This window comes from Eumetopias jubatus, unplaced genomic scaffold (genome assembly GCF_037043125.1).
Source record: "Eumetopias jubatus isolate StellerSeaLion01/CBP00866 unplaced genomic scaffold, mEumJub1_p1.0 scaffold_4, whole genome shotgun sequence".
In the NCBI taxonomy this organism is placed as follows: Eukaryota; Metazoa; Chordata; class Mammalia; order Carnivora; family Otariidae; genus Eumetopias; species Eumetopias jubatus.
In genome coordinates, this window is record NW_028274810.1 from 68,359,558 (window position 1) to 68,379,443 (window position 19,886).

A 19,886-nucleotide genomic window follows, 5' to 3' on the forward strand; every position below is an offset into this window, starting at 1 on the left:
TGTAGTGTTCCATGATTCATTGTTTGCCTATAAGACCCAGTGCTCCATGCAGTGCATGCCCTCTTTAATACCCATCACCAGGCTAACAAATTTCCCCACCCCCCTCCCCTCTAGAACCCTCAGTTTGTTTTTCAGAGTCCATCATCTCTCATGGTTTGTCTCCCCCTCCAATTTTCCCCCCTTCATTCATCCCTTCCTGCTAGCTTCTTCTTTTTTCTTTTTTTAACATATAATGTATTGTTTCAGAGATACAGGCGAGTGATTCAACAGTCTTACACAATTCACAGTGCTCACCATAGCACATACACTCCCCAATGTCTATCACCCAGCCACCCCATCCCTCCCACCCCACCCCCACTCCAGCAACCCTCAGTTTGTTTCCTGAGATTAAGAACTCCTCATATCAGTGAGGTCGTATGATATATGTCTATCTCTGATTGACTTATTTCACTCAGCATAACACCCCCCAGTTCCATCCACGTCGTTGCAAATGGCAAGATCTCATTCCTTTTGATGGCTGCATGATATTCCATTGTATATATATACCACATCTTCTTTATCCATTCATCTGTCGATGGACATCTTGGCTCTTTCCACAGTTTGGCTATTGTGGACATTGCTGCTATAATCATCAGGGTGCATGTACCCCTTCAGATCACTACATTTGTAACTTTGAGATAAACAACCAGTAGTGCAATTGCTGGGTTGTATGGTAGCTCTATTTTCAACTTTTTGAGGAACCTCCATACTGTTTTCCAGAGTGGCTGCACCAGTTTGCATTCCCACCAAAAGGGTAGCAGGGTTCCCCTTCTCCGCATCCCCGGCAACATCTGCCGTTTCCTGACTTGTTAATTTTAGCCATTCTGACTGGTGTGAGGTGGTATCTCATTGAGGTTTTAATTTGGATTTCCCTGCTGCCAAGTGATGTTGAGCTTTTTCATGTGTGTGTTGGCCATTTGGATGTTTTCTTTGGGAAAATGTCTGTTCATGTCTTCTGCCCATTTCTTGATTGGATCATTTGTTCTTTAGGTGTTGAGCTTGATAAGTTCGTTATAGATTTTGGATACTAGCCCTTTATCTGATATGTCATTTGCAAATATTTTCTCCCATTCTGTCGGTTGTCTTTTGGTTTTGTTGACTGTTTACTTTGCTGTGCAAAAGCTTTTTATCTTGATGAAATCCAAATCGTTCATTTTTGCCCTTGCTTTCCTTGCCTTTGGCAATGTTTCTAGGAATAAGTTGCTGTGGCTGAGGGCGAAGAGGTTGCTGCCCGTGTTCTCCTTTAGGATTTTGATGGACTCCTGTCTCACATTTAGGTCTTTCAACCATTTTGAGACTATTTTTCTATGTGGTGTAAGGAAATGGTCCAGTTTCATTCTTCTGCATGTGGCTGTCCAATTTTCCCAACACCATTTGTTGAAGAGACTGTCTTTTTGCCATTGGACATTGTTTCCTGCTTTATCAAAGATGAGTTGACCCATAGAGTTGAGGGTCCATTTCTGGGCTCTCGATTCCGTTCCATTGATCTATGTGTCTGTTTTTGTGCCAGTACCATACTGTCTTGATGATGACAGCTTTGTAATAGAGCTGGAAGTCCGAAATTGTGATGCCACCAACTTTGCTTTTCTTTTTCAAGATTCCTCTGGCTATTCGGGGTCTTTTCCAGTTCCATACAAATTTTAGGATTCTTTGTTCCATTTCTTTGAAAAGAGTTGATGGTATTTTGATAGGGATAGCTTTGAATGTGTAGATTGCTCTAGGTAGCATTGATATCTTCACAATATTTGTTCTTCCAATTCATGAGCATGGAACGTTTTTCCATTTCTTTGTGTCTTCCTCAATTTCTTTCAAGAGTATTTTATAGTTTTGAGTACAGATTCTTTGCCACTTTGGTTAGATTTATTCCTAGGTATCTTATGGTTTTGGGTGCAATTGTAAATGGGATCGACTCCTTAATTTCTCTTTCTTCTGTCTTCTTGTTGGTGTATAGGAATGCCACTGATTTCTGTGCATTGATTTTATATCCTGCCACTTTACTGAATTCCTGTATGAATTCTAGCAGTTTTGGGGTGGAGTCTTTTGGGTTTTCCACATAAAGTATCATATCATCTGCAAAGAGTGAGAGTTTGACTTCCTCTTTGCCGATCTGGATGCCTTTGATTTCTTCTTGTTGTCTGATTCTGTGGCTAGGACTTCTAGTACTATGTTGAATAGCAGTGGTGATAGGGGACATCCCTGCCATGTTCCTGGCCTTAGGGGGAAAGCTCTCATTTTTTCCGCATTGAGAATATATTTGCTGTGGGTTTTTCATAGATGGCTTTTATGATATTGAGGTATGTACCCTCTATCCCTATACTCTGAAGAGTTTTGATCAAGAAAGGATGCTGTACTTTGTCAAATGCTTTTTCTGCATCTATTGAGAGGATCATATGGTTCTTGTTCTTTCTTTTATTAACGTATCACACTGATTGATTTGCGGATGTTGAACCAACCTTGCAGCCCAAGAATAAATCCCACTTGGTTGTGGTGAATAATCCTTTTAATGTACTGTTGGATCCTATTGGCTAGTATTTCAGTGAGAATTTTTGCATCTGTGTTCACCAAGGATATTGTTCTGTAATTCTCCTTTTTGATGGGGTCTTTGTCTGGTTTTTGGATCAAGGTAATGGTGGCCTCATAAAACGAGTTTGGAAGTTTTCCTTCCATTTCTATTTTTTGGAACAGTTTCAGAAGAATAGGTATTAATTCTTCTTTAAATGTTTGGTAGAATTCCCCTGAGAAGCCATCTGGCCCTGGGCTTTTCTTTGTTGGGAGATTTTTGATGACTGCTTCAATTTCCTTAGTGGTTATAGGTCTGTTCAGGTTTTCTATTTCTTCCTGGTTCAGTTTTGCTACTTGATACATCTCTAGGAATGCATCATTTCTTCCAGATTATCTAATTTGCTGGCATATAATTGCTCATAATATGTTCTTATAATTGTATTTCTTTGGTGTTGGTTGTGATCTCTCCTCTTTCATTCACGATATTATTTATTTGGGTCATTTCTCTTTTCTTTTTGATAAGTCTGGCCAGGGGTTTATCAATCTTATTAATTCTTTCAAAGAACCAGCTCCTAGTTTCGTTGATCTGTTCTACTGTTCTTTTGGTTTTAATTCATTGATTTCTGCTCTGATCTTTATGATTTCTCTTCTCCTGCTGGGTTTAGGCTTTATTTGCTGTTCTTTCTCCACCTCCTTTAGGTGTAAGTTTAGGTTGTGTATTTGAGAACTTTCTTCTTTCTCTTTTTTTTTTTAAGAATTTTATTTATTCATGAGAGACAGAGGGAGAGAGAGAGGGGGTGAGAGACAGATGCAGAGGGAGAAGCAGGCTCCCAAGGAGCAAGGAGCCCGATGCGGGACTCGATCCCAGGACCCTCGGATCATGACCTGAGCCGAAGGCAGACGCTTAACCATCTGAGCCACCCAGGCGCCCCAAGACCTTTCTTCTTTCTTGAGAAAGACTTGTATTGCTATATACTTTCCTCTTAGGACTTCGTTTGCTACATTCAAAGATTTTGAACCGTTGTGTTTTCATTTTCATTTGTTTCCATGATGTTTTCTTTAATTCTTCTTTAATTTCCTTGTTTTTCCCATTCATTCTTTAGTAGGATGCTCTTTCGCCTCCATGTATTTGAGTTCTTTCTAACTTTCCTCTTGTGATTGAGTTCTAGTTTCAAAGCATTGGGGTCCAAAAATATGCAGGGAATAATCCCAATCTTTTGGTACCAGTTGAAACCTGATTTGTGACCTAAGATGTGATCTATTCTGGAGAATGTTCCATGGGCACTAGAGAAGAATGTGTATTCCGTTGCTTTGGGATGGAATGTTCTGAATATATCTGTGAAGTCCATTTGGTCCAGTGTGTCATTTAAAGTCTTTATTCCTTTGTTGATCTTTTGCTTAGATGATTTGTCCATTTCAGTGAGGGGGGGTGTTCAAGTCCCCCACTATTATTGTATTGTTGTCAATGTGTTTCTTTGCTTTTGTTATTAATTGCCTTATATAATTGGCTGCTCCCATGTTAGGGGCATAGATATTTACAATTGTTAGATCTTCTTGTTGGATAGACCCTTTAAGTATGATATTGTGTCATTCCTGATCTCTTATTTTAGTCTTTGGCTTAAACTCTAATTTATCTGATACAAGGATGCCACCCCAGCTTTCTTTTGGTGTCCATTAGCTTAGTAAATTGTTTTCCACCCCCCTCACTTTCAATCTGTAGGTGTCTTTGGGTCTAAAATTAGTCTCTTGCAGGCAGCATATTGATGGGTCTTGTTTTTTTTATCCAATCTGAAAGGAGAGGATTTTAAAAAAAAGAAAGAAAAGAAAAGAAACGGAGAGACTGTGATTAGGCAGGAGACTAGTACAAAGCCATACACTAGAGATTTAGGGTATATTTTGGTCTGTTAGAAGAAACCGTATCCCAAAATTTTAAAGAGAGAACAACATATATATATATATACCAAAAATAAAGTTAACTACTATGAAGGAATAGAATATGACTCTAAAAACTGAAAATAAAAAGTTTTTTTAAAAAGGGATTAATAAGATGTTGGTTGAAAAAGGGAAAAAGAAAAATTCAAAAAAAAAAGAAAAAACGTTAAAAAAATTAACTTTGAAAGACTAAAGAATCATGGGAAAAAAGCCATGAATTCTATGTGCAGTATTCCCCTAGCATTGGAGTTCTGCCATTCTCATTGATGGGTAAACTCGGTCTTGGCTGCTTATTCTTGCTGATATTCTGGGGGAGGGGCCTGTTGCCGTGTTTCTGAAATGTCTTTGCCTGAGGCAGAATTGCCCTGTCCTTGCCAGGGCTGGGCTAAGTAATCTGTTCCGGTTTGCTCTTGGGAGCTTTTGTTCCCTGCAAGGTTTCCATACAGCTATGGTGGACGAGAGTGAAAATGGCGGCCTCCCAGTCTCTGCCCTGGAGAAGCCAAGAGCTCAGGGCCCTGCTCCTTAGTGAGCCCCCAGAGAAAAACAGTCAATCACTCCCAGCTTCCTGGTCTCTGCCCTCACTCTGCTCACCCGGCCTGTAACAGAGCGTTTCTGTCTCTGGCACGCAACCCCGTTTGGAGTCTCCAAACCCAGCAGATTCCTGAGGTGCACTCCTGTGCCACTCCTCCCGAGGAAGGAAGGGTAGTCTGCCAAGATCTGCCGCTTGTTGCATCCCTGCTGGAAGAGCAGTGGCCCAACTGTGCCTCAGATCACAGTTTATGGCAACTCCAAGCTGAGAGCCCACTCCTGCCCTCTGTCTCTGCAGCTGGCTTCCCCGCTCCAATACCTGGGAGCTCTGCCACACTCAGTCACCCCCGGTCTTTCTGTGACCCCAAGGGTTGTGAGACAACACTGTCTGAGCGAGGGTTCCACCCCCCCCCCCACTTAGCCATTGGAGCGATGTCCCTCAGCAGAGCCGACTTCTAAAAGTTACGATTTTGTGCTCTGCTGCTCTATCACTTGCCAGTAGTGCCTGACGGAGTCCCCCTCCCCCGCCATCTATCTTCCCGTATATCGCCTCGGATTCACTTCTCTGCATGTCCTACCTTCCAGAAAGTGGTCGCTTTTCTGTTCAGAGAGTTGCTGCTAATCTTTTCTTCGATCTCCTGTGGAGTTCGTAGGTGTTCAGAATGGTTTGATCCCTATCTAGCTGAATTCCTGGGACCAGACGAAATTTAGGTCTCCTACTCCTCCCCCATCTTGCCCCTCCCCCCTTTCCTCTAGGGTTTTGATTGATTTCTGTCTCACATTTAGGTCTTTCATCCATTTGAATTTATTTTTGTGTATGGTGTAAGAACGTGGTCCAATTTCATTCTTCTGCATGTTGCTGTCCAGTTTTCCCACTACCATTTGTTGAAGAGACTGTCTTTTTTCCATTGGATATTCTTTCCTACTTTGTCAAAAATTAGTGTACCATATAGTTGTGGGTACATTTCTGGGTTTTCTATTCTGTTCCATTGATCTATGTGTTTTTGTGCCAGTACCATACTGTCTTGATGACTATAGATCTGTAATACTAGCTTGAAGTCTGGAATTTTGATGCTTCCAGCTTTGCTTGTTCAAGATTGCTTTGGCTATTTGAGGTTTTTTGTGGTTATATATAAATTGTAGGATTGTTTGTTGTAGTTCTGTGAAAAATGCTGGTGGTATTTTCATAGGAGTTCTATTGAATGTGTAGATTGCTTTGGATAGTATAGATATTTTAACAATCTTTTTTCCAGTCCATGAGCATGGATAAGAGAAAGGACCCAAATAAGTAAAATCACAAATGAGAGAGGCGAGATCACAACCAATACCACAGAAATATAAACAATTATAAGAGAATATTATGAGAAACTATATGCCAACAAACTAGGCAATCTGGAAGAAATGGATAAATTCCTTAAACATAAATTACTGAAATTGAAATAAGAAGAAATAGAAAATGTGAACAGAGCAATAATCAGCAAAGAAATTGAATCAGTAATCAAAAATCTCTGAACAAACAAAGGTCCACGGCCAGATGGTTTCCCAGGGGTATTCTCCCAAACATCTAAAGAAGAGTTAATACCTATTCTTCTCAAACTGTTCTAAAAAATAGAAATGGAAAGAAAACTTCCAAACTCATTCTGTAAGGTCAGCATTATCTTGATTCCAAAACCCCACTGAAAGGACAATGACCCCACTAAAAGGAGATTTATTGACCAATATCCTTTATGAACATGGATGCAAAAATTCACAAAATAATACAAACTAATTGACTCCAACAATATGTTAAAAGAATCATTCACCACAATCAAGTGGGATTTATTCCTGGGCTGCAAGTATGGCTCAATTTTCACAAATCAGTCAATGTGATGCACCACATTAATAAAAGAAAAGAAAGAACCATATGATCCTCTCAATAGATGCAGAAAAGCATTTGACAAAGTACATCATCCATTCTTGATAAAAACCCTCAACAAGGTAGGGGTAGAGGGAACATACCTCAACATCAAAGGCCATATACAAAAGAACCATGGCTAATATCATCCTTAATGGGGAAATAGTGAGAGCTTTTCTTCTACGGTCAGGAACAAGTCAGGGATATCTACTCTCACTATTGCAATCTAACATAGTCCTGGAAGTCCTGACCTCAGCAATCAGACAACAAAAAAGAAATAAAAGGCATCCAAATTGGCAAGGAAGAAGTCAGACTTTCACTATTCACAGATGACATGTTACTCTATGTAGAAAACTTGAAAGACTCCACCCCAAAATTGCTAGAATTGATAAACGAATTCAGTGAAGTATCAGGATACAAAATCAATGTACACAAATCTGTTGCATTTCCATACACCAGTAATGAAGCATCAGAAAGAGAAATCAAGGAATCAATCCCATTATAATTGCACCAAAACACAGGAGATACCCAGGAATAAACCTAACCAAAGAGATAAAAGATCTGTACTCTGAAAACTATAGAACACTTATGAAAGAAACTGAAGATGACACAAAAAATGGAAAAATCCATTATCTCTTGATGATGCTAAGAACAGACTTTATCCCATACTCAACAAGGATCCATTGACTGCCTGCAATGTACCAGACACTAAGGGTATAATGATGAAAAAGGCCAGGAAATGGTTTCTGCTTCCATGAAATATGTATTGTAGGAGGAAAAAATATATAATAGAGAATAATTATAGAGTGTTTATGCTAGATGCTCTTCTAAGCACTTTACATGTAATCATCATAACAACCCTATAAAACAGGTACTAGGACTGATGAGGAAAATAGAGAAGTAAGTAACTTCCCAAGGGTCACAGTTAAATAGGAGAACTGGGAATTAAATCTAGGCACTCTGATTTTAGACTCTGTATTTATTACCACTATATTCTATACCTCTATAAATAAATGAATATAGAGTAAGATAAGAACCATGAGGAAGACAAATAAGATACTAATATAGAGAAAGATAGGAGACCTTCTTTAGATGAAGTGGCTAGAGAATGCCTCTCTGAGGAATAGGATATTTTCCTAAGACCTGAAAGATGAGAAGGAGCCTGACATACAGAGAGTAAGAAGAACAGTATGGGCTGAGGAAGCAGATTTTCAAAGGCCCTAGGAATAAGAAAGAGCATAGAATGTTTGAATAATTGAATAAACCAGTATGGCTATAGCCTAGAGAACAACATGCAAGAAAAAGAAAAAGTGCCCTGAGATTAGCCTGGAGAGGTAGACAGAATCCAGACCATACAGAGCCTTGAAGACCATGATAAAGAGCATTGGATTTTATCCTAAGTATAATTGGAAGCCATTGGAAATTTTTAAGCAAGGAGTTGACATGATCACATTTATCTGAAAAAAAAAAAGAGAATTCTGATTCTTAGGTTGTTAGGTGGATAATAGATCAGAAAGTGCATGAGAAGAAGCAAAAAATCATTTAGTAGTCCAGGAAAGAGATGGTTGTGGCTTGGATCAGACTGGTCAAGAATTGAATAGAAATGATTTAGTGGTAAAGTCAGCTGGTAATGAGGCTTGGAGGAACAATGAGGAAAAAGAAGTATAGGAAAGCTCTTATACGGAGCCAGTGATCTGAGGTTGTTTGTCAGAAAATAGAGATGCCAGTCTAAGAGACACTGGCTGAAGATGGCCAATATTCCACCTGCTTTCTCCATGGGAATATCAACTGCCACATGGGAGTGAGGGAGTAGCATACCATTTCAAATCTGGTTCATTTGCTGCTTCCGGCTCCAAACAGTTAACTACCAAAACAATTTTAATACTGTGGAACCAGGATGTTTCTTGTAGTTCTGCAGAGGGGCAATACAATCTGCAGATTTTTGTATGCTTATTGTGAATACCTGAGATAAGCTAGGATAGAGAAGGAACATAAAACATCTAATATGACTGTGATGTAACTTAAAAGTCTTATTTTTTGGTGTCCATACCTCATCATGTAATGTTGATCAAAGAGAATAGTTTGAAGCAAAGAGGAGTTAACAATTTACCATCACATCTAAAAAAGTTACCCCATTTCAGTGCAGATACCATGGAATTATCTAAAAACACTTATACGTATTGCACATATTGCATGGAGCACTGGGTGTTATACGCAAACAATGAATCATGAAACACTACATCGAAAACTAATGATGTACTGTATGGTGACTAACATAACATAGTAAAATTAAATTAAATTAAAAAAGGAAGGAATTAAAGAAAAAATAATAAAATAAGAACATTTGTTTAAAAACACTTCTCCTTGTACAACTCAACACCAAAAAACCAACTAATTTGATTAAAAAATGGGCAGAGAATCTGAATAGGCATTTATCCAAAGAAGACCTATATGAAGGGGCGCCTGGATGGTTCAGTCATTAAGCGTCTGCCTTTGGCTCAGGTCATGATCCCAGAGTCCTGGGATTGAGCCCCGCATTGGGCTCCCTGCTCCGTGGGAAGCCTACTTCTCCTTCTCCCTCTCCCCCTGCTAGTGATCCCTCTCTTGCTGTGTCTCTCTCTGTCAAATAAATAAATAAAATCTTAAAAAAAAAGACCTGTATGAAAACAGACAACAGACATATGAAAATATGTTCAATATCACTTATCATCAGGAAAATGCAAATTAAAATGATATCACTTTACACCTGTCAGATGGCTAAAATCAAAAACACAGGAAACAACAAGTGTTGGCAAGGATGTGGAGAAAAAGGAAACTTCTTGCACTATTGGTGGGAATGCGACTGGAACAGCCACTGTGGAAAACAGTATGAAGGATCCTCAAAAATTTAAAAATAGAACTATCCTATGATCCAGCAATTGCACTATGGGTATTTACCCGAAGACAATAAAAATAATAATTCAAAAAGATATATGCATCCCTATGTTTATTATAGGACTATTTACAATAGCGACGATATGGAAGGAACCCACATGTCCATCCATAGATAAATGGATAAAGATGATGTGCTATATGTGGGAGGAGGAAAAGATGGTGGAGGACTAGGGGACCCTATTCTAACTGGTCCCCGGAATTGAGCCGGATATCTACCTGACCACTCTGAACACCCACAAAATCAGCCTGAGATGTAAGAAGATCTGGATCTCTACAAACAGAATATCGCAGATGGTTGGTTTCGAGGTACAAAGTAGGAAGCTGTAATTTCGCGGGCAGATATCGGAGGATAAACCGCAGTGGGACAGAGCCTGGCTGTGGGGATCCTGCACCGCCACTAAGTGATAGCCTCCCGCGCCGGGGATGGGGCACAGATTCACAGATCGGTAGCAGCGTGGAAAGGACTTTAGATGGAAACCGGAGCAGCAGAGTGGCATATGCGAACTGGGGGTGGCTGGCAGTTTTAGAAGCAGAAAGAGCAGAGACGTGCCCGACCTGGAGGCGAGGACTGGGAGCGCTGCAGAGGGGCGCACAACCAAGGATGTTGCTGTTTATAGCAGCACAGACAGAAACAGAGAGAGTGTGGCCTGGAGAGCTCACTGAAGAACAGACTGCGATCTCTCTGCTCTGAGGCAGAGGGTTGGAAACAGTCTCTTCTGCTCTGACTCTCAGAAGAGACATGAAAAGCTGCCAGGGAAAGCTGCCAGAGAACAAAAGCCCCCAAAACCGGTTCCCACTGAGCCCATCCCCCACCACAGGGGTAGGGCAACTCTGCCCAAAAAGGGTTGCCTGAGTAACAGTGCAGCAGGCCCCTTCCCCAGAAGACAGGCTGGGAAAACAATAGACCAACAACCCTAGGGTCCCTAGAAAACAGGTGCATCTGGCTTGGGTTGTGGTCAATAATTTGGACTCTGTACATTCCCTCAACCACCCCTCAACAGAATGACTAGGAGGAACCCCCAAAATAAGAAAGACTCAGAAATTATGACTTATGCCACAGATTTACAAATGGATCCAGATATAACCAAGATGTCGGAGATGGAATTCAGGCTAGCAGTTGTGAAGACAATAGCTAGAATGGAGAAATCAATTAATGGCAACATAGTGCCTCTAAGGGCAGAAGTGAAAGCTGAATTGGCAGAACTTAAGAATGCTATCAATGAGATCCAATCTAATCTAGATAATCTAACAGCTAGGGTAAGTGAGGGAGAAAAATGAATTAGTGATTTAGAACACCAATTAATAGACAAGAAGTGAAAAGAGGAGGCCAGGGAAAAACAACTCAGAATCCATGAAAATAGAATCAGAGAAATAAGTGACACCATAAAGCATTCTAATGTCATAATTATTGGAATCCCAGAGGGGGTGGAGAAAGAGAGAGGACTAGAAGATATATTTGAGCAAATCGTAGCTGAGAAATTCCCTAATCTGGGGAATGAAACAAACATTCGTGTCCTAGATGCAGAAAGGACCCCTCCCAAGATCACAAAAAACAGGCAAACACCCCAGCATGTAATAGTAAAACTCACAAATCTTAGAAACAAGGAAACCATCTTAAGTGCAGTTAGGGGGAAGAGATTCCTTACGTACATCAGAATAACGTCAGATCTATCCACAGAGACCTGACAAGCCACAAATGGCTGGCAAGACATATTCAGGGTACTAAACGACAAGAACATGCACGCAAGAATACTTTATCCAGCAAGACTGTCATTTAGAATGAATGGAGAGATGCAGAGCTTCCACGATCGGCAGGAACTGAAAAGAATATGTGACCACTAAACCGGCCCTGCAAGAAATATTAAGGGGGGGTTCTATAAAAGGAGAAAGACCCCAAGACTAGTATACAACAGAAATTTACAGGGACAATCTGTAAAAACAAGGTCTTCACAGACAACATGATGACAATAAATTCATATCTTTCAATAATCTCTCTCAATGTGAACAGCCTAAATGCTCCCATAAAATGACACAGGGTTGCAAATTGGATACAAAGACAGGACCCATCCATATGCTGTGTACAAGAGACTCATTCTGAACCTAAAGATACATCCAGACTGAAAGTGAAGGGATGGAGATCCATCTTACATGCCAGTGGACCTCAAATGAAAGCTGGGGTAGCAATTCTTACATTAGGCAAATTAGATTTTAAACTAAAGACTGTAGTTAGAGACACAGAAGGACACTATATCATTCTTAAAGGGTCTATCCAACAAGAAGATCTAACAATTGTAAGTATCTATGCCCCCAACATGGGAGCAGTCATCTACATAAGCCAACTGTTAACCAATATAGTCATATTGATAGCATTACATTAATTGTAGGAGACCTCAATATTCCACTCTCAGCAATAGACAGATCATCTAAGCAGAAAATCAACAAAGAAACAGGAACTTTGAATGGTACACTGGACCAGATGGACCTCATAGATATATACAGAACATTCCACCCTAAAACAAGAGAATACTCATTCTTCTCAAGCACACATGGAACTTTCTCCAGAATAGACCACATACTGGGTCACAAATCAGGTCTCAACCGATACCAAAAGATTGAGATAATTCCCTGCATATTCTCAGACCATAATGCTTTAAAACTGGAATGCACTCGCAAGAAAAAACCTTGAAGAAATTCAAACATTTGGAAGCTAAAAACCACTCTGCTCAAGAATGTTTGGGTCAACCAGGAAATCATAAAAGGACTTAAACAATTCATGGAAACCAATGAGAACGAAAATACATTGGTCCAAAGCCTATGGGATACTGCAAAGGTGGTTTGAAGGGGGAAATACATAGCCATCCAAGCCTCACTCAAAAAAATAGAAAAATCCCAAATTCACCAACTAACTCTACACCTTAAAGAACTAGAGAAAAAGCAACAAACGATGCCTAAGCCACACATTAGAAGAGAAATAAGAGAAGAGCAGAGATCAATGAATTAGAAACCAGAAACACATTAGATCAGATCAATGAAACTAGAAGCTGGTTCTTTGAAAGAATAAGATCAATAAACCACTGGCCAGACTTATCCAAAAGAAAAGAGAAAGGACTCAAATTAGTAAAATTATGAAGGAAAGGGGAGATATCACGACTAACACCAAGGAAATAGAAACAATTATTAGAAATTATTATCAACAACTATATGCCAATAAACTGAGCAACTGGGAAGAAATGGATGCCTTCCTGGAAACCTGTAAACTGCCAAGACTGAAACAGGAAGAAATTGACAACCTGAATAGGCCAATAAACAGTAATGAGATTGAAGCAGTGATCAAAAACCTCTGGAAAAACAAGAGTCCAGGGCCTGATGGATTCCCTGGGGAATTCTACCAAACATTCAAAGAAGAAATAATACCTATTCTCCTGAAGCTGTTTCAAAAAATAGAAACAGAAGGAAAGCTTCCAGACTCATTCTATGAGGCCAGCATTTCCTTAATCCCCAAACCAGACAAAGACCCCATCGAAATGGAGAATTTCAGACCGACATTCTTGATGAATATGGATTCCAAAATCCTCAACAAAATCCTAGCTAATAGGATCCAACAATACATTAAAAGGATCATGCACTACGACCAAATGGGATTTATTTCCGGGATGCAAGGGTGGTTCAACAGTCGCAAATCAATCAATCTAATAGAACACATTAATAAGAGGAGAAAGAAGAACCATATGGTCCTCTCAATTGATGCAGAAAAAGCATTTGACAAAATATAGCATCCTTTCCTGATTAAAACTCTTCAGAGTATAGGGATAGAGGGAGCATTCCTCAAGTTCATAAAATCCATCTATGAAAAACCCACAGCAAATATCATTCTCAATGGGGAAAAGATGTGAGCCTTTCCCTTAAGATCAGGAACACGTCAAGGATGCCCATTTTCACCACTACTGTTCAACACAGAACTAGAAGTCCTAGCAACAGCAATCAGACAACAAAAAGAAATAAAAGGTATTAAAATTGGCAAAGAAGAAGTCAAACTCTCTCTTTTCACATAGGACATGATACTTTATGTGGAAAACCCAAAAGATTCTAGTAATTTGGGGGTAGCCCCAAATTACTAGAATTCATACAGCAATTCAGTAATGTGACAGGGTACAAAATCAATGCACAGAAATCAGTTGCTTTCTTATACACTAACAATGCAACTGTAGAAAGAGAAATTAGAGAAATGATTCCATTTATAATAGCACCAAAAACCATAAGATACTTTGGAATAAACCTAACTGAAGAGGTAAAGTATCTATACTCTAGGAAGCAGAACAGAGCACTCATGAAAGAAATTGAAGACACAAAATGATGGAGAAATATTCCATGCTCATGGATCAGAAGAATAAACATTGTTAAAATGACTATGCTACCCAGAGCAATCTATACCTTCAATGCCATCCTGATCAAAATTCCAATGACATTTTTCAAAGTGCTGGAAAAAACAATCCTAACATTTGTATGGAATCAGAAAAGACCCCGAATCGCCAAGGAAATGTTAAAAAAAAAATAAAATAAACAAAGCTGGGGGCATCAAGTTGCCCGATTTCAAGCTATATTACAAAGCAGTGATCAGCAAGACAGCATGGTACTGCACAAAAACAGACATATAGACCAATGGAACAGAATAGAGAACCCAGATATGGACCCTCAACTCTATGGTCAAATAATGTTTGACAAAGCAGGAAAAAATATGCAATGGAAAGAAGACAGTCTCTTTAATAAATGGCGCTGGGAGAATTGGAAAGCTACATACAGAAGAATGAAACTCGACCATTCTCCAACACCATACACAAAGATAAACTCAAAATGGTTGAAAGACCTCAGTATGAGACAGGAATCCATCAAAATCCTAGAGGAGAAGAACATCGGCAATAACCTCTTTGACATTGTCCACAGCAACTTCTTTCAAGATACATCTCCAAAAGCTAGTGAAATAAAAGCAAAAAATGAACTTTGGGGACATCATCAAGATAAAAAGCTTCTGTACAGCAAAGGAAACCGTCAACAAAACAAGGAGGCAACCCACAGAATGGGAGAAGATATTTGCAAATGACACTACAGATAAAGGGCTGGTATCTAAGATCTATAAAGAACTTCTCAAACTCAACACCCAAAAAACATATAATCAAGTCAAAAAATGGGGAGAAGACATGAAAAGACACATCCCTGAAGAAGACATTCAAATGGCTAACAGACACATGAAAAAATGTTCATCATCATTAGCCATCAGGGAAATTCAAATCAAAACCACATTGAGATACCAACTTACACCAGTTAGAATGGGAAACATTGACAGGGTAAGAAACAACAAATGTTGGAGAGGTTGTGGAGAAAGGGAAACCCTCTTACACTGTTGGTGGGAATGCAAGTTGATACAGCCATTTTGGAAAACAGCGTGGAGGTTCCTCAAAAAATTAAAAATAGGGCTACCCTATGACCCAGCAATTGCACTCCTGGGTATTTACCCCAAAGACACAGATGTAGTGAAAAGAAGGGCCATATGCACCCCAGTGTTCATAGCAACAATGTCCGCAATAACCAAACTGTGGAAAGAGCCAAGATGCCCTTCAACAGATGAATGGATAAAGAAGATGTGGTCCATATATACAATGGAATATTACTCAGCCTTCAGAAAGGATGAATACCCAAATTTTGCATCAACAAAGATGGGACTGGAGGAGATTATGCTAAGTGAAATAAATCAAGCAGAGAAAGTCAATTGTCATATGGTTTCACTTATTTGTTGAACATGAGGAATAGCATGGAGGACATTAGGAGAAGGAATGGAAAGATGAAGGGGGGTGGGAATTGGAGGGCAAGATGAACCATGAGAGACTATGGACTCTGAGAAACAAACTGAGGGTTCTAGAGGGGAGGGGGTGGGGGGATTAGTTAGCCCCGTGATGGGTATTAACGAGGGCATGTACTGCATGGAGCACTGGGTATTATGTGAAAGCAATGAATCATGGATTCCTCATCAAAAGCTAATGATGTATTGTATGGTGACTAACATAACATAATAAAATTAAATTAAAAAAATGATGTGCTATATATGTACAATGGAGTATTACTGAGGCATAAAATGATTGAAATCTTGCCAATTACAACAACATGGATGTACCTACATAGTATAATGCTAAGTGAAAACAGCCAGGGAAAGACAAATACCATATGATTTCACTCCTATGTGGAATTTATGAAACAAATGAACAAACAGAGGGAAAAAAGACAAACAGACTCAAACACAGAGAAGAAAGTGATGGTTGCTAGAGGGGAGGTGGGTTATTGGGGGGGGATAGGTGAAACAGATAAAGAGAATTAAGAGTATAGTTATCTTGGTAAGTACTGAGGGGTGTTTAGAATTGTTGAATCATTTTTATGCCTGTAACTAATATAACACTTTATACTAATTATACTTGAATTTCCAAAGAACAACAACAAAAATCTCCTCTCCTTGGAGTCCTCAGATTTGGGTTTAACTTCATTTTGCCACAGGTTTTCTGGGCAAGTCAGTTTATCTATCTGAGCCTCAGTTTTCTCATCTGCAAAACATGACCTAAAAGCCTTATTGACAAGTGGTTGTAACAATAAAAATAGTTTATGTAGACGAACCAGGAGAGATGATGGACTCTGAAAAACAAACTGAGGTTTCTGGAGGGGAGGAGGGTGGGGGGATGGGTTAGCCTGGCAATGGGTATTGAGGAGGGCACATTCTGCATGGAGCACTGGGTGTTATGAACAAACAATGAATCATGGAACAGTACACCAAAACAAATTATGTAATATATGGTGATTAACATAACAAAAAAAAATTTAAAAAAACATATTTTGAAAAAAAAATAGTTTATGTCAAGTGCCATTACATAGTGGACATTCAACAGATACTAGTGGTGTTGAGATGGAAACATTGCTCCCTAAATATGAAGTACTGAATCTGGTCCATTTCTCTGATTGCCTCACATATAGGAACACTAAGGGGCTGGTATTTCAAACCTAAGAAAGTCTCAAGAAACTTTGGAAATCATTAATTAGCCCAGACCTGAACTATATTTATTCAACAGTCAATTAACCTAAATGAAATCTAATTCTTTTGTGTTTCAAAGTGTCATAGGCTGAATATTGAGAAATACCTTTCAATTACCTTCTAATGATTATATTGTATTGTTTTCTATCTATGGTAGCCAGTCTTCAGGATGGCTAATGATTCTCAACCTACACTCTTGTGTAGTTCCTAACTACATTATATCAGAGCTAGAATGTGTGATGAATAAAATATGGCATTAGTGATGATGTATCACTTTTGAGATAAGGTTATAAAAGACAGTGTGGGTTCTCTCAGTTTCTATTTCTCTCTCTCTCTGATTCTTTGCTTTGGGTGAAACCAGCTACCATGTCATGAAAAATTCTATAGAGAGGCCTGTGTGACAAGGAGCTGAAGCCTACAGCCAATAGCCATGGGAATGAGCTTTGGAAACAGATCCTATAGCACCAGCCAAATATTCAGGTAACTGTAGCCTAGGGTAACAGCTTGACTGAAACTTCATGAGACACCCTGAGCTAAAACAATACTGCTAATCCATTCCCAAATTCCTGACTCTCAGAATATGTGAGAGATAATGAATGTTTGCTCTTATAAGCTACATTTTAGAATAATTTGTCACACAGCAATATACAAGTAATATGCTATTTTGTTACTCAAATCTGGGAAAAATTGACATTTACATTCCATAGCTCTTTCTCAGAGCTTTTACTTATCTCTTGTGTTAATATCTGGGGTTGGAAATTTCTTGTCTGCTGTGTATTCTAGAAATGATTGCGATCAGGATGAACCCAAATGTCAGGATAGGGAGCTGTTACCTTTATTTGTTGTTGAGTAAAAGGAAATGTGGGATCTAGAAGTCCATAACCAGGGTGGAATCAAAAGACTGATTTCAGATTGTTGAAGCTGCAGAGATAGCAAAAGAATCAGAAATTCAGCATAGAGCCTGACACTTAGTAGGTACTCAGACATCTGTTGACCTAGCTCCTTCACACTTCAGTCAAGTCAGCCTGTCCATAACTAGATGGATCTGTCTCTCTAGCAAAGAACATGCTTCCAGGTCCAAACTGCAACAAGTTTGCCATGTACTTATGTGTCCAGTGGCTGTGAGAAGACTGGGGACCGTGTGTTTGTGTGTGTGTGTGTGTGTGTGTTTATGCATGTGCATATGTGTGTGCACATGCAAATGCCTAAGTGCATGAAGGTATGCTTATATGTGTGTAGCTCTACCAAAAATCAGATTTATTTCCTATTTTTCTTTTAAATTCAGTCCAGCTACCGTGTTGGGAACTGATCTACCCTGTCAAATGAAGAGCAGTTTGCCATATGGCCATTATTATGCTGACTCTGGGCACATTCTCTTTCATCCTGGAACTGTTATGACACATGGTGGAGACAGTACCCTCTGTAGGCACAATTTGAGAAAGATTAGGTTACAACCACAGTATAGTAAAGAGGCCTCTGGCCAAATCCTCTTTTGCTGGGAAGGCCAAGTTTGACAGATCAGCCAGAGAGATCATGCTTGCTGCAAAGATCCCAAACTTTGTCCAGAAATGAGCATTGTTAACACTGCCAACTCATCATCCGTGTGTTCCCTGTAAAGTGTCTTATCTTTATTAGAAATCTGTTTAATGTCCCATGGGAAACTGAGAATATGACCCCCAGTGGTCTTATTTCATCCACCTACTGATGGAAGACTGCTGCCTTATTTTCCAAGATTTTGATGTCTAGGACTATGGTATGTGTAATGGTTAAGAGATTGGACCCTAGAATCAAATCCTGGCTTCACCACTTAATATAAAAAAAATTGGGAATATCATTTCAACTCTCTAAGCTTTATTTTCTTGAACTATAGCATGGGATCAAAATAGCTCCTATCTTGAAGGATTGTTCAGATAATTAAATCAATTAATGAATGTAAACATCTTAAAACAGTGTCTGGCACATTGTAAATGTTCAGTATTTCTTAGCTATTATTATCCCTATTAGTGTTATGAGTCAGCTTGGTGTAGAGGAAAGAACTTGGGCTTTAGGGCTGGATGAAGTTTTTGAGTGATCTTGAACAAGTTACTCAATCACTTTAACCTCAATATCTTCATTTGTAAAAGAAGAAGATATTACCTACACTGGAGGGTCATTTTAAAGATTAAATAAGATCAACGCGTCTGACTGGCTTAGTTGCTTAAGTGTCCAACTCCTGATTTTGACTCAGGTCATGATCTCAGGGTCACTAGGTCAGGCTCCACACTGAGTACGGAGCCTGCCTCAGATTCTCTCTCTCTCTCCCTTTCCCCCCAACCCCCACTTTAAATAAATAAATAAATAAATAATAAATATTAAATGAGATACATACAACAAGACGTGAGATATATTAGGTAAAAATATAGTTGTTTTCAACTTTTTTCTTTAAATTTTTTTTTGTTTTTTTTTAAGATTTTTTTTTATTTATTTATTCATGAGAGACACAGAGATAGAGAGAGAGAGGCAGAGGGAGAAGCAGGCTCCCAAGGAGCAGGGAGCCCGATGCGGGACTCGATCCCAGGACTCTGGGATCATGACCTGAGCCGAAGGCAGACGCCCAACCATCTGAGCCACCCAGGCGCCCCTTTTCTTTAAATTTTTTATTGTTATGTTATGTTATGTTAATCACCATACATTACATCATTAGTTTTTGATGTAGTGTTCCATGATTCATTGTTTGTGCATAACACCCAGTGCTCCACGCAGAACGTGCCCTCTTTAATACCCATCACCAGGCTAACCCATCCCCCCAACCCCCTCCCCTCTAGAACCCTCAGTTTGTTTTTCAGAGTCCATCATCTCTCATGGTTCGTCTCCCCCTCCGATTTCCCCCCTCCTGCTATCTTCTTTTTTTTTTTTCTTAACATATATTGCATTATTTGTTTCAGAGGTACAGATCTGTGATTCAACAGTCTTGCACAATTTACAGTGCTCACCATAGCACATACCCTC

At 39.4% G+C, this 19,886-nt stretch overlaps 1 protein-coding gene across 1 annotated transcript in view; it reads left to right on the top strand.

Annotated features, from left to right (window-relative positions):
* Positions 1–19,886, top strand: part of AGBL4 (AGBL carboxypeptidase 4) — a 1,510,278-nt gene that overhangs the window by 875,178 nt on the left and 615,214 nt on the right. The gene's annotated exons all lie outside the window — the stretch shown is intronic.